This window comes from Halichoerus grypus, chromosome 13 (genome assembly GCF_964656455.1).
Source record: "Halichoerus grypus chromosome 13, mHalGry1.hap1.1, whole genome shotgun sequence".
Classification (NCBI taxonomy): Eukaryota; Metazoa; Chordata; class Mammalia; order Carnivora; family Phocidae; genus Halichoerus; species Halichoerus grypus.
In genome coordinates, this window is record NC_135724.1 from 36,457,876 (window position 1) to 36,472,624 (window position 14,749).

Below are 14,749 nucleotides of genomic sequence, written 5' to 3' on the forward strand. Positions count from 1 at the left end.
CCAGCAGAGTGTGTGGTGGACACCCAGATGCATTACCCCACTGAGTTTCAGCAGCACCCACACTCTCAGGCAGATTCTAAGTCTCCCAGGTCCCTCAGCAGCTGGCTTCCCAGTTTTGGCTTTCTGCACCGCAGAAGGGTGGTTCCTATTTGCCAGTTCTGGCTCTGATTTCCTGCCCAAATGCATTTCAAGTATATTTCCTGCTTATTAGGCCTGCCTACCAGCCCTCACTCTGGAGGGTACTGTGTGCCAGGTCCCGCCAAGGGCAACCACCATCCGGTGAGCAGCAATCACAACTTCTCCAATGAGGTCTGAACTCCAGCATTAGGAAGCAGGCTCCCTTTCAACGTTTTTCATTCCTTTGTACTCTCAACCCTAGGATATACTATATGACTGTCTTTATCTCCTTACAGTTAACCCCATTATAGTTAATAATTATATTAAGCTTTTTCTGTTCAAATTATTGTGTGATTTCTGTTTCCCTGCTAGACCCTGATCCATACAGCTTCTCAAACTCCATGGTGCGCTAGTTGAAGAATAAGAGCAAAAGGGGCAAATAAATGTCTTGGTATCATTATGAAAACTTTTTGACCTTGCAGGCTCCCTGAAAGGATCTGAAGGACCTCCAAAAGTCCCAGGACCACACTTTAAGAACTACTGATATAGAACATATTCTTTTGTGTCTCAATTCTTTCCTTCAACATTGCTTGAGTATCATCCATGTTGTATGGGCAAGTTTATTTTTACTGCTGCATAGTATTCCTTTAAAGGAAGATATGTGTGTGTGTGTGTGTGTGTGTGTATATATATATATATACACACACACACACACATACATACACACATACCTACATCATAGTTTCTTTTCTGTTCGAATATTTATGGACATTAGGATACTTTCCAGTCTAGGCTACTTATAAACAATGCTGTGAAAACCACTCATGTATACGTCTTTTGGTGACTACATGTATGCATTTTTGTATTATTGGGCAATAGGGTATATATAGGCTCAGCTTTAGTAGATACCAAGAAATGGTTTTCCAAAGAGGATGTAGTAATTTCCACTCTCACCTGCAGTGTGTCATAGTTTCAGTTGTTCCACATGCCTACCAACAGCGTCATTTTTTTGAAGGGGGTAATAAGTTCTCTGAGTTCTAACAAATGCATACCTTCATAAAACCACCACCACTTTCAGGAAACAGAACCATTCCACCTCCAAAGAATCCCTTTTGTTATCCTTTTATAGTCTCACCCTCCCCTACATGTAACCCCAGCAATAGTTCTCCATTACTATAGTTTTGTCTTTTCACAAATATCCTATAAATGGAATTATATAGCATGTAATCTTGGAGACTGATTTCTATCACTCAGCATGTCTTTGAGATTCATTGATGTCCTATGTATCAAAAGTTTGTTATTTTTTATGAAGAGTAAATCAGAAATCCATTCTGATCTATCAGTGTTTTTCATTCACCAGCTGTTTCCAGTTTGGGGCTATTATGAAGAGAGTTGCTATACACATTCAGGTACTGATTTTTATGTGAACATGTTTTCATTTCTTTAGAGTAAATATCCAGGGATGGGCTGCTGGGTTACATGGTAAGTATAAGTTTGTAAGTGTAATTTTTAAGCTGCCAAATTGTTTTTCAGAGACTATCATTTTGCATACCTACCAGAAATGTATGAGAGTTCCAAATGCCCCCGATCTTCATCAGCACTTGATACTATATTTTTTTGCAGCCATTTAAAGAGGCATAGAGTGGTACCTCGTTGTGGTTTTAACTGGCATTTCCTCAATGGCTAATGTCTTTTCATGTGCTCATTTGCCATCCATATAGTATCTTGGGTAAGTGTCAAGTCATTTGACAACATTTTATTGCTTTCGTTCTTCTTAATTGGGTTATGTTTGAGAGTTCTTCATATATATATATATATATATATTTTAAAGATTTTATTTTTATTTATTTGACAGAGAGAGACACAGCGAGAGAGGGAACACAAGCAGGGGGAGTGGGGGAGGGAGAAGCAGGCTTCCCACGGAGCAGGGAGCCTGACGCGGGGCTCGATCTCAGGACCCTGGGATCATGACCTGAGCTGAAGGCAGACGCTTAACGACTGAACCACCCAGGCGCCCCCTTCATATATTTTTGATACAAGTCGTTTTTTGGAGGTATGGTTTGCAAATATTTTCTTCCAGCCTGTAACTCATCATTTCATTCTCTTAACAGTGTTTCTATCAGAGTGAAAGTTTTAAAATTTGAAGTTCAACTTACCAATTTTTTATTTTATGAAATGATGCTTTTGGTGTCATGTCTAAATACTGTCTGCCTAAAACCAGTCCTGAATATTTTCCCTACAGTTATAAACTTTTAGAGTTTAGATTTATGATCCAATTTGAGTTAATTTTCAAAAAATACCCGAGATTAAGGTTGAGATTCATATTTTTGCATATGGAGGTCTAATTGTACCAACACCATTTGTTGAAAAGATAATCTTTACTGAATGGCTTTTACGCTTTGTCAAAAACCAAGTAGCCATATCCACGTGGGTCTATTTCTAAACTCTCTCTTCTGTTCCACTGGTCTATGTGTCCGTCTCTTTGCCAAAAGCACACTGTCTTGAGTACTGTAGCATGACAGTACATCTTTAAATTGGGTACTGTTATTTCGTCTAACTTTATTCTTCTTGTAAAAAATTACTTTTGCTATTTCCTTTGCCTTTCCAAATATATTTTTAAATCTGTTGCTGAGATTTTGAATGGAACTGCATTAAATCTATACACCTACTGGGGGAGAACGGGCCTCTTTTACGCTGATGTTCCAACACAGCTAGAGAGTGGAGGCTCTAGTTCTCTCAGTCCGCTGTACACTGCTTGTGCCCGTGTCTGTGCTCTAGGCCGAGCAGCAGTGTCAGCTGCCTGCCCGGCACCACTCCCAGGGCTGTGCTGCCGTGGCAATACTGCCTAGGGATGGGGTAGCAGAGAAGGGGAAAAAGAAGAGACAGAAATGGGGGGGGGGGGCGTTTCCTCCACTAACCCTTAAGAGAGCCCATTCTCATCCCTCAGAATAGAAAGAGTGGGTTTCTCTCGGGGGCTCTCCTGCTCCCGGTACATACTTCTGAGTTCTGGACTGCCTTCAAGTACAATGTTGAATACAAGTGGTGAGCAGACATCTTTTCCTTGCTTCTGACCTTAGGGGAAAACTTTTAGTCTTGTCCTATTAAGCATGATACGCTACTAAAATCATAATACAAACTAATACATTTGACTTCATCAAAATTAAAAATGTTTGCGCTTCAAAAGGTACCACTAAGGAAATGAAAAGACAAGCCACAAACTGGGAGAAAATATTTAGAAATTATTTATCTGATAAAGGATCTGTATCTAGAACATATATTTAACTCTTATAACTCTGCAATAGGAAGACAATCTGATAAAACATGGGCAAAAAATCCAGAGAAACTTCATTGAAAATATAAGAATGGCCAATAAGTACATGAAAACATCCCCAATATCGTTAGTCATAGGTAATGCAAATTAAGATCACAATGAGATACTACTTCACATGCAGTAGAATGGCTCTAAGAATAAAGACAGGCACAAAGAAACGTTGGTGAGGTTGTGGAGAAACTGGACCGCTCGTACATTTCGCTGGTGGGAATGTTCATAGTGCAGCCACTTTGGGAAAGGGTTTGGCAATTTCTTGGTTAAAAACAAAGTTACCGTAAGACCTAGCAATTAGGAATCTACAAGAAAAATGAAAACATAAAGAATAAACAACAGTGCAAAGCTTGTTTTAAAAAGCTGTTCTCTCCCCTCTCTACCATTACTCTCCCTTCCTATAAAGGAAACCATATGCAATTCTTTGACCTCTTTCTCTTAATATTTACCTCCATAATTCTAAATATTACATATTAACTTACTGTAGAATAAGGATTTATTTCCCTCCTATCCCCATTCTAACACATATACTTGCTACTCCCTCAGTCTCCCAATGTAGTTATATTAGAAATGTGGTTCATTGTTATTTAATGTTTGTATAAGGACTATGTAAAATGCTATTTATAGGTGATTTGTATATTGTGAATACTTTTCCTTTTCTCCACATTGCCTTCCACTTTACCCTAGGTTATTTTTGCCCCTTTTCTTCATTTTCTATGTATTTGTCACTAATTCAAACCCAAACTCTCTACAATTCGTTTAAATAGTCTCTTAAGATGTTCAGAAGCACGGGCTATAATATGAATGAAATCTTCTTAAAGCAACACCTCCTGAAGTTTTCTGTGTGGGTTGCCTCTGTGCCCGCACCACTGGGGTCCAGGGCTCTCCCTCTGCCATCCCCAGGGGGATTCTATTAGCTGTCCTGCACACTGAATCTCCTGTCTTTCAGATCCCGGGCCTTTCTCTTCCCTGGTTTACTCCTTTGTTTGGCAGAGAGCACAGACTGAGAAAGGATGAAGGGAGATGGGCAGGTTTTTGAAACTGTACCATCACTACCACAGTGGACTGATGCTTTTAGTGGAGTGAGTTATATACTGGAGTGGAGCTGGAGTTGACTGAAAAATCCCTGGTTTTTACACAATGAGTGAAAACACAAGTAGTTTCATCTATGTCTCCATGTACAGCAGTAATTAAAAGATGGCCTACATAACAAGCACTCTTGTTATAAGTGAGTGAAAGAATTACTGAATTAACTCTAATGCATGAAATTCACTATGTGGACTGAGTTAGTCTGAGTGCCTGAGTGATTCAGCAGTGTTTTGGGAAATAGATTATTAAATTTGCTTAGGATAGTGATCATCTCAGCAAGACCGGGCTTACCAGAGAATCAATCCACACAAACACCTAACAATTCAGGAATGTAGAACAACAGAAGTCCTGTGATAATTACTATTTATATTATTTTGCAACTGTTAAAGTCTCATTGTACTTATTTTAGCCCTCTTAGGGCCTGAAATAGCATTAAGAGTTTTTACGCATTACCTCACTTTATCCTCACAACAACCGAAAGACAGAGGCGCTGCTCTCCCAGTTTTACAGATAAGGAAACTGGCCTTGGGAAAGGAAGCAGCTTTTTGCTAAGTCAAGGTGAGTATGCATATATAAGCCAATTCTCTTCTCTAGGTCCCTTTCAGCTATGATTTTTAAAGTATTTGTCATCCACTAAAGTTAGCCTCTTAGTGACCACTTACCAATGACAAGTCAATATTTCTTAAGACGGCTGGCCACCTGTCTAGCAACGTCTGGCAATGTTACATAATTTCCCCTCTGTGTACTGTCATTCAGATAAGATCGATGAAGATCCACCACACAAGTGATGGCAGAGCACAGTGATTAAGATTACAAGTTTTGTCAATGATAGATTTCACTTGGATCACTTAACTGCACTTTGCACAAATCATTTAAAGTCTGAGTTTCCCCATCTGTCAACGGGGCATACTACTACTTTACTCAACTGCTTAAAAATGATAGTGTGTGTAGTGCCTGGTACATACTAAGCACTCACTAATTGGTATTATTATTACTTTTTAAATATCTGAGACTAATTATATAGGATAGAATTGCCACATTAGATGACTTGGAATTTGCCTCAAAGCTCCTTCCCTAAGATCACACATTACAAAAGTTATTCTTTGTTTTTTACTCTTCTTGACACTTGAACAGTGTTATTCTTTTCCCCAGTTTCCTGCAGGAAATGTGTCCTTGGAGATCCTAGAAGACAGTAAAGGTTCCTGGCAGGCACAGGATGGTCTGGACACCGCCAGCTACACTACCAGATAAGCCCATGACTTAGATCAAGCAGGGCTTTTCTGGATTCAAAAAAGGGGGTAAAAAAGCTGCACTCTAGGGGCTGTCCACACTACTTATTCTTTCACCTCTGTGAAATGGTCTGAAAAGTACCTGCTGGCCAGCTTTGTCTATCTTATTGCAGAGATAGTTAAATATACATCTGATGTTTCTCATTGCACATTTCATTGTAAATACACTTCAGAAGCCAGACAGTGATTAGTAAATTAGAGTGGCGATGGAAAAGCATGCTTGTAGTTGGCTTTTCATGAGACTTGCACTGGGACCTAGAGCTTACTTCCTGAACACAGGTCTTCTCTATATCCTAGGTGCCAGGAAGTATTCGAAGCACTACAAATCCTCACAACAGCCCTTGTTATTTTTCTTACTGTACAGATAAGGATCCTGAAGTATAGAAAGGTCACTACCTCTTCCAAAGCCACAAAGCCAGTAAATGGCAGAGTGAGACCTGGACTTTCCGCTATTGAGATATTAATGAGAAATTCATTATATATAATTCAAAAAGGGACAAAGGGGAAAAAATATAGATTGAGAACCTCTAGTCTATGCATATGAGTAATTCCAGAAGAACAGGTTGAGGGAATGGTAACACAGCAATATTTGAGATTATAGCCAGAAATGTCCTAGAATTGAAGAATATGAATGCCCTGATCAAAAGTACACTATGTGCACTGAACATGTAGATAAAGATAAGTCCACATGTTGACAATTACAATATACTCAGGTCTTACTACTAAAGAATAAAATGTGCAGCTTCCAAACCAAGAGACAGAAAAACATGAATACTAAAAATTTTATCAAATGAAACTGTATCAATTAGCAAAGCAGGAAATGAGGAAAAAATAAAAAGGATGGTAAACAAAACAAGATTAGGTTGAACTTTATGAAACTCATTTTCACAGGTCAAAAATGGTTGAATATCAATTTCATATGGTTCAACCTAAAAGAAGTCCAAATTTAACAATAGTCACAATAAATGTAGATGCATCAAACTCACCTATTAAAAACTGATTAGAGTGAAATGAAAATATAAATCCAGCCATTTAGTAGAGATACACATAAAATAAAATCATACAGATGGCTGAAAGAAATAGAAAAAAATAACAGATACACCAGGAAAATGTTAAACATACTAAAAGTAGTATAGCGATGTCAAAACCAGGGTAAAAAAATTAATACAGATACAGTGAATACTGGGTTTAAAAACAAGAATATACTGTCAATTACTGTAGATACATCCAATGATGCAGCCTTGAAAAATAAAAGAATGAATTGAGAAACTGTCAAGTCCATAATCATATGGGAGGTTTTTATAAAATACAAATTAATCAGAATCTAATACAGCATGTACTATGAAACAGAAAAAAATCCAGAAGTAACAGGCAACCAAACAGTTATTTTCAACTGCAGAGGAAACATTTTTTAAGAACTGAACACTTTCTAGGTCAAGAAGCAGGTTTCAACACATTTGAAATAGATCATGTTCATATACAGGTCATGTTCTCTGACCATGATGAAATTAATCTAGAAATCACTAATAAAAATGAGTAAATTAAAAGGCAAAAAGAAATGTACCTAGAAATATTTAATGTATTTCTAGGTCATCCTGAGTTAAGCAGAAATCAAATGGAAATTACCAACTACTTAGGAATAAATAAGGATGAAAATACATAAAACAATAGGCTGCACTGAGGTGTTCATAGAGTCTTTAATGACTATTAGAAAACAAAAATATTTTTAAATAATAGGTTAAGCATTTAACTAAAGAAGGGAGGGAACAGATTAAACACAAAACAGAAGAAGAGATAATTACAGAGAAAATAAACAAAAAAAAATCAGATACAAGAAAAGCTACTTCTTTTTTGAAAATTAAAAACTGCAAATCACTAGCAAGATTATTTAAAGAAAAAGGGGAAAAGCAATAAAAATATGAGAAATGAGAATAACTACATAATTATATACTTAATGAAAATGTTCTAAAACTATAAGATAATGCTGTGAACACCCAGGCCTTCCAGTTATTGTGAATTACCCAAATCTGAATTGCTATTGGGCTAACTAAAGCTCCTGACCTGTGTGAAAATTAATGGAGAGAAACCTCATGAAAACGGTCAGGAGGCCAGGAGGGGAGGCCAGGAAGGGAGAGCCATACCACCCAACTTCAGTTACAAGAATGTCAATTACAAACCCCAACAGAAGAAGGGTCAACAGGAAAGAATCACTAACTACAGGTCCCAACAGGAAAAGATGTACATGCATCTTCTACAAGAAACTGAGTACCTGCCTGCACCTCAGCGAATGAGAAACCATCATCACCCTGAACTCTTGCTTTTCTCTAATAAGCTTTCATTCAAAACAGCTTCTCCGGGGGCACCTGGGTGGCTCAGTCTCTCGGTGGAGAGTCTGCTTGAGATTCTCTCTCCTCTCTCTCGCTCTCTCGCCTTCAAAACAAACAAACCAACAAACCCTCTTCCCAATTTCTTCCTCCATAAAAGAAGTCTTCCCCTTTGATTATTGGATTTGCTATGGTTTTGCGTAGTTTGTCCTGAATTGCAATTCTCTGCTATTCTCAAATAAATCCATTTTGCAAGTAAAGTAACTGGCTGTTTTATTTTTTTAGGTTAACACCTGCAAACCTTTCCACTTTGCAGCCGGGAATTCATGGTTTTGTCACCAGTAAAATCAGCTGTATTCATAATCCCTCTTCTGAATATTCCCTTCATCTTCTAGCACTAATTAAAATATTGCCAAGAAGACCACGTCGTAAGTAGTCTCTTTTTTCTAAAGTTTATTTGAGGAAGAGCAAATGAGGGGGGGGGCAGAGGGACAGGGAAAGAATCTCAAGCAGACTCCTTGCTGAGGGTGGAGCCCAACACAGGGCCTGATCTCATAACCCATGAGATCATGACCTGAGCCAAAATCAAGAGTCGGATGGTGCTTAACTGACTGAGCTATCCAGGCAGCCTCTGAGTAGTCTTCTTTCAAGAGGAGGCTGCTTTTCTTCCCTGTCTCATGTACCACTGAATCTGGAGGGGGTGGTAGATACCTTCCTTGTTCCTTACTGCTGACTCAAGACCATTGCTTTTCCCTCTTCCTTAAGAAGCCCCAAGTCTTTTAAAGAATGTGCCAGTCCATCCTTGTCACTGTCATCTATCGCCTCCCCTATCAGTTCCACCACAGTCTTGTCATCAGATTTTCGGTCATTTTAGCATGTATGTAGTCCATTTTTCAATACCCTGGACTGTCAGATCTTTGCTCTGCCCTCCTCCAATGAAACTGTCCTCCACCACATCTCACCCATGTACTTTCATTCTATATCCCTAGACCACGCCATTACCGATCACCTCCATTTTAAGCATCACCATCTTTGGTCACCATCCCCCGACCCCCATCCTTGCTCTTCCAACTCAATTATTCCAATAATCCCAGATCTTTAGCTTCCTTCACGGGGGTCTCCACTCCAGACCCTCCCTCTTCTTACTTTCTGTTGCCCTCTTCATGTTATCCAGGTCATCTACTCTGCTTAGATCCATGGCTATTTATCATTATTGCCACCCTGGAGCTCCCTATTCTTTTATCTCACTTGCTGGAATAGCCCAATCCTAGCTAAATCCAACTTTCTGCTGACTTTGCATCTCATTTGAGCTGCTGAATATATGGCTAAAGAAAACATGCGAGCATGCTGAATGGCCTCATTTTCAATTTATAACCACAAATCTCAAGCAGGCTCTCAGCGCTGTGCAGAGTTCTGCCTGAATTTCCTATTCACCTCCTTCAACGTGCTTGTTTCACATGTCCACGGATTTCCAGTACCTTTCCCACCCTCCTCACTCACAGGTGGCAATTTCACTGAAAACAGAGAAGCTGTCAGAGGATTTCCATACTCCCATGAACACATTTACCATCCGGTAGGCATGTGTGATTGTGAACATTGTGCCTTTTTCCCACGACACAAGGCCCGAATTATCCCTGTTCCTGTCTGAAGCCAACTACATTCCTTCTCACCCACTCAAGTTAAATGCTCTTGCTGTAATACTCCCCTCTCAAAGTTACCCTCAGTGGGATCATTCTCATAAACATGTAGACTGCAGTATATACCATCTTTGAAAAAAGAAAGATAATGTCTCCCTTAATCGCACAATCCCCCCAGCTAACACCTCCACTTCCCTTTCTCCGATGACACCTCAAAAGCACTGCTATACCTGCTGCCCCTTCCACTTTGTCTCCCCCACTCTCTTCTCGAGTTGATTTTATATGAAGTAAAGTAGAGTGCACAAAACATAAATTTAGAGCTGAATGAGTTATCACACAGCAAATGCCCATGTAACCATGACTCAGGGGAAGAGAGAAAACGTGACCAGCACCTCACAAGTCCCCCTTGCTCCCATTACCTTTTCCTTTCTCCCCAGTGGGGATCAATCACTGTCCTAACCCTTAACATCACTGTTTTGTGTTGCCAGTTTGTGGCCTTCCTAGAGATAGCCTAATTCCGTGTATGTTCTTCTGTGACTCTAGCTTGGTATAAATGGTGAGATTCATTCATATTGCGGCTTTTGTTCATTTCCACTGCTGTAAAGTATTCAATCGTATGAATCTACCACATTCCACTGCTGATACACACTTAAGATTATTTTCAGTTTGGAGCCAATACAAAAGTACTACCATTAACATTTTTGTCCTTGTCTCCTGATGTGTATGTGCATGCATCTGTTAGATACATCTACATGTGGATCTGCTGGGTCATGAAGTATGTTAGTGTTCATTTTACTAGATACTGACATGTTTTTCAATGTGGGTGTAACAATTTACACTGCTACCAACACTAGTCACTATGAAGAGTATGAAGTGGTATTTCATGAGTTTTGTGTTTTATTGATTACTAATAAGGTTGAGCATCTTGCCCTATGTTTACTGTTCATTTGGATTATCTCTTCAAGTCTTTTACCCGTTTTCCTTTTCCTTTTTGATGTGTAGGAGTTATTTATATATTCTGGATCTGAGCATTTTGCTGGTTATAGGTATCATAAATTTCTTTTTGCCTTTTCAATGTATTTTTTTCACTTTTTTTTTAATGAACAGGAAGTCTTTAATGCAGTCCCATTTATCAAACTTTCCCTGCATTTTTGAGTATTTCTATGTCCTGTTTAAGAAATCGTCCCCTCGGGCGCCTGGGTGGCTCAGATGGTTAAGCGTCTGCCTTCGGCTCAGGTCGTGATCCCAGGGTCCTGGGATTGAGTCCCGCATCAGGCTCCCTGCTCCTTGGGAGCCTGCTTCTCCCTCTGCCTCTCTCTCTCTGTCTCTCATGAATAAATAAATAAATAAATAATCTTAAAAAAAAAGAAATCGTCCCCTCTCTCAAGATCATAATAAATTCTATGTGATCTCCTAGGAGCTTTATTGCTTTGCCTTCATATTTATATCAGTAAATACACATGAAAATGATTTTCTATATTGTGTGAGAAAAAGTTAGTTTCAGTTTTGTCCTTAAATTATTATCAGGATGACCCAGTATTGTTTACTTTTTTTTTTTTTTTTTTTAGATTTTATTTATTTGACAGAGAGACAGCGAGACAGGGAACACAAGCAGGGGGAATGGGAGAGGGAGAAGGAGGCTTCCCACCGAGCAAGGAGCCCGGTGCGGGGCTCCATCCCAGAACCCCGGGACCATGACCCAAGCCAAAGGAAGACGCTTAACGAATGAGCCACCCAGGCGCCCCTACTTTTTTCTTTAGAAGAACATCCTTCTACTACTATGCAGTTCCATCTTTGTCCTAAACTAAGTGTTCAAGTAGAATGGGACTAGTTATAGACTCCCTATTTTGTTTCACCAATCTGTTTATCCTTGCAAAAATACCACACTATCTTAATTACTATACTTTCTTGATAAATTTTGATAACTGTTATTACAAATCCTCCAACCTTACTTATTCTTCTACAAAAATGTCTGGCTATTCTGGGTCTTTGCACTTCCAGTTACATTAAGAACCAATCTGTCAATTTATATACACACACACACAAATGTGACTGGAAATTCACTGAATCTATAAATCAATTTGGAGAAAACCAACATTTTATAATATTGAACTGTCCACCCATAAAGATGGGCATATAAAAAACTTATATGCATTTAAACTATCTATTTTCATCTAGGCATGGAATTAGTTGTACCTCACAAGTTCTGATAGGCAATATTTGCACTGTTAACTAGGATAAAATATTTTTTTTCTTAAAGCACTTAATGCTTTTTGCCTTGAAGTTTACTTTATTTACCGGACAGTAATATCGGTCAGGTATGTTGTTTTGTTCTATTCTAGTATTCCTAGTCCCTCTTTTTTTTATGTTTGCTTCATAATAATATACAGTTGTCATTTTTTCTTACTCAATCTAACAATCTTTGTCTTTTAAGCAAAACCTTTAATAGATTTAATGATATACTTGAGTTTCAACCTAGCATCTTACACAGAAATATTTGCCCTTTTTTCTTTCTTTCCTTCTTTATATATATAAAAGTGGACTCTATACCCAATGTGGGGCTTGACTGAACTCATGACTGAGTCACATGCTCTACCAACTGAGCCAGCCAGGTGCCTCTGAATTTATATTTTTTTAATTTCTACTTTCTCCACTCTACTAACATTTATCTTCTTCTGGTGGTAACCTTAAAAATTGTCACACACAACCTTGATTTATTAAAGTCTAATACTAACTGCGATCTTTACCCATGACTTGACAATACATAAACACCCCCAAAAAACCTTACAAATATAAGGTTTAGCTCCATTTATCACTACCCAAAGAAAATGCTCTGTTCTCTATTTTAATTTTATTGATATTTTGTATGTCATATTGTTTACAAAGTTGACATTAATTTATCTACATATTTACCAATTCCATTGTTCTTCCTTCATTTCTGTACCTGATCATTTCAGTGGGATCATTTTCTTTCTGCTTAAGAGAACACCCTTTAGTGTTTTTTAGGGTGGGTAATGAATTATCTCAGTTTTGTTTCTCTTAAAGGTTTTTATTTTTGAAAGATACCTGTGCTGGGTATAAAATTTTAGGCTTATTTAAAGTTATCTCAGACTTTAAAAGACACCATGTTATTATCTTTTGGCTTCCTTGTTTTTTCTGTTGAGAAATCCGCTGAGAAGTCAGCTGTCAGAATTACTGTTGCACCTTTGAAGGTAATCTTTATCTTTCCCCTCCATCCCTTTGCTTATTTTTACAATTCTTTTCTCTAGCTCTGGCTTCCAACAGTTTTATTACGATATGCCCAAGTATGATGTGGCAGGTATCCTGCTGCAGGTTCATCAAACTTACTGATTCTGTGCCTTAATGTTTTTAACATTAGTTTTAGAAAATTCTTGGCTATTATACTTTCAAATATTGCTACTGCTCAATTCTCTTTCTTATTTTAATTATAATTTGTTAACAATCCTAGATCTCTTTATCTCCTGTATCTCTTACTATCTGTTATTTTCCATCCTCCATGCTTCATTCTGGATATTTACTTCTGATCTATAATTCAGCTCACTAATTTTCTCTTTAGCTATGTCTAGTCTGCTGCTAAGCCTATCCATTAGGTCTTTACTTTTTATCACTGTACTTTTCCAGTTCTAGAATTTCTACTTGGTTATTTTCTAACAGATTCTAGTTCTCTGCTGAAATTCTCAATCTTGTTTTTAAATCTCCTTGAACACATTAATATTATATACAATCATTTTATTTATTTATTTTTTTTAAATGTTTTATTTATTTATTCATGAGAGTCAGAGAGAGAGAGAGAGAGAGAGGCAGAGGCAGAGGGAGAAGCAGGCTCCCCACCTAGCAGGGAGCCCCATGCGGGACTCGATCCCAGGACTCTGGGATCACGACCTGAGCCGAAGGCAGACGCTTAACCATCTGAGCCACCCAGGCGCCCTACAATCATTTTAAAGTCTATGTCTGATAACTCCATTACCTGGAGTCCTTCTGGGTCTATTTCCATGGTCTATTGTTTTGTTTTCTTTCATGTGCCTTTGTTTCCTCTGCGTATGAAATACCATTTAAAAATTTACTGGCCCCAAAACTAATGATGTAATGTATGGGGATTAACATAACAATAAATAAAATAAAATAAAATAAAAATTTACTGGCCTAATAGCTTTCTTCAGAGAGGATTTACATTTGAATCTAGGGGAAGCCAGGGGCACCAGTAAATTCAATTTTCTGGATTAAGATGGTTTAAACTTGGGCTTCAGTCACCACCAGGGCTGATCTACTTCAATTTCATCATTATTTCTAGGAACCTAAAACTAAAGCATGTAGGAAGGGCTATCTGACTCTCCCACCACACACACACACACACACACACACACACACACACACACACACGATAGGCTCTGGACTCCAGGTTTTATGCCCCAGCACCATAAGGCTATCGAAAGTACTATTTATGAACACTACATCTGAAACTAATGATGTACTATATGTTGGCTAATTGAATTTAAATAAAAAAAATAATAAATTCATATGCAATGTCAAAAAAAAAAAAATGTACTATTTAGGTATACACCTTTTGGAATGCATCAAGGTAAAAGTTCCAGGCTTGTTTCTCTGAGTTTTCATCTTCTCCCACAGATGGCTCCATAATTCTTCACTGCCTTCTAAGCTCTGCCTTCTGACCTCTCTATGTTTTTAAGCAAATAATTTTTATATCTATTTTTTACCTAACTTTCTAATTGTCCTCAACTGAAGAGTTGATCTAAATCACCAAGGCTGCCATCACAGAAACTAGAAGTCTTCCTCAGTCTTTCAAATCAGAGTTTCATTCCTATCACTCCACAGAAATAATTTTATCTAAATTCCAAGAGCCTCCATACACTGAAATCCACAGGTCAATTTAGAGACTTCATCATTCATCTCAGCAGAATTTAACAGAGTTGACCACTTACTCCTTAAACA

At 38.1% G+C, this 14,749-nt stretch overlaps 2 protein-coding genes across 5 annotated transcripts in view; one reads left to right on the plus strand and one right to left on the minus strand.

Annotated features, from left to right (window-relative positions):
- LOC118533873 (zinc finger and SCAN domain-containing protein 30) overlaps window positions 1-14,749 on the plus strand; it is a 508,183-nt gene that overhangs the window by 186,797 nt on the left and 306,637 nt on the right. The window lies entirely within an intron of this gene.
- GALNT1 (polypeptide N-acetylgalactosaminyltransferase 1) overlaps window positions 1-14,749 on the minus strand; it is a 124,730-nt gene that overhangs the window by 35,391 nt on the left and 74,590 nt on the right. The window lies entirely within an intron of this gene.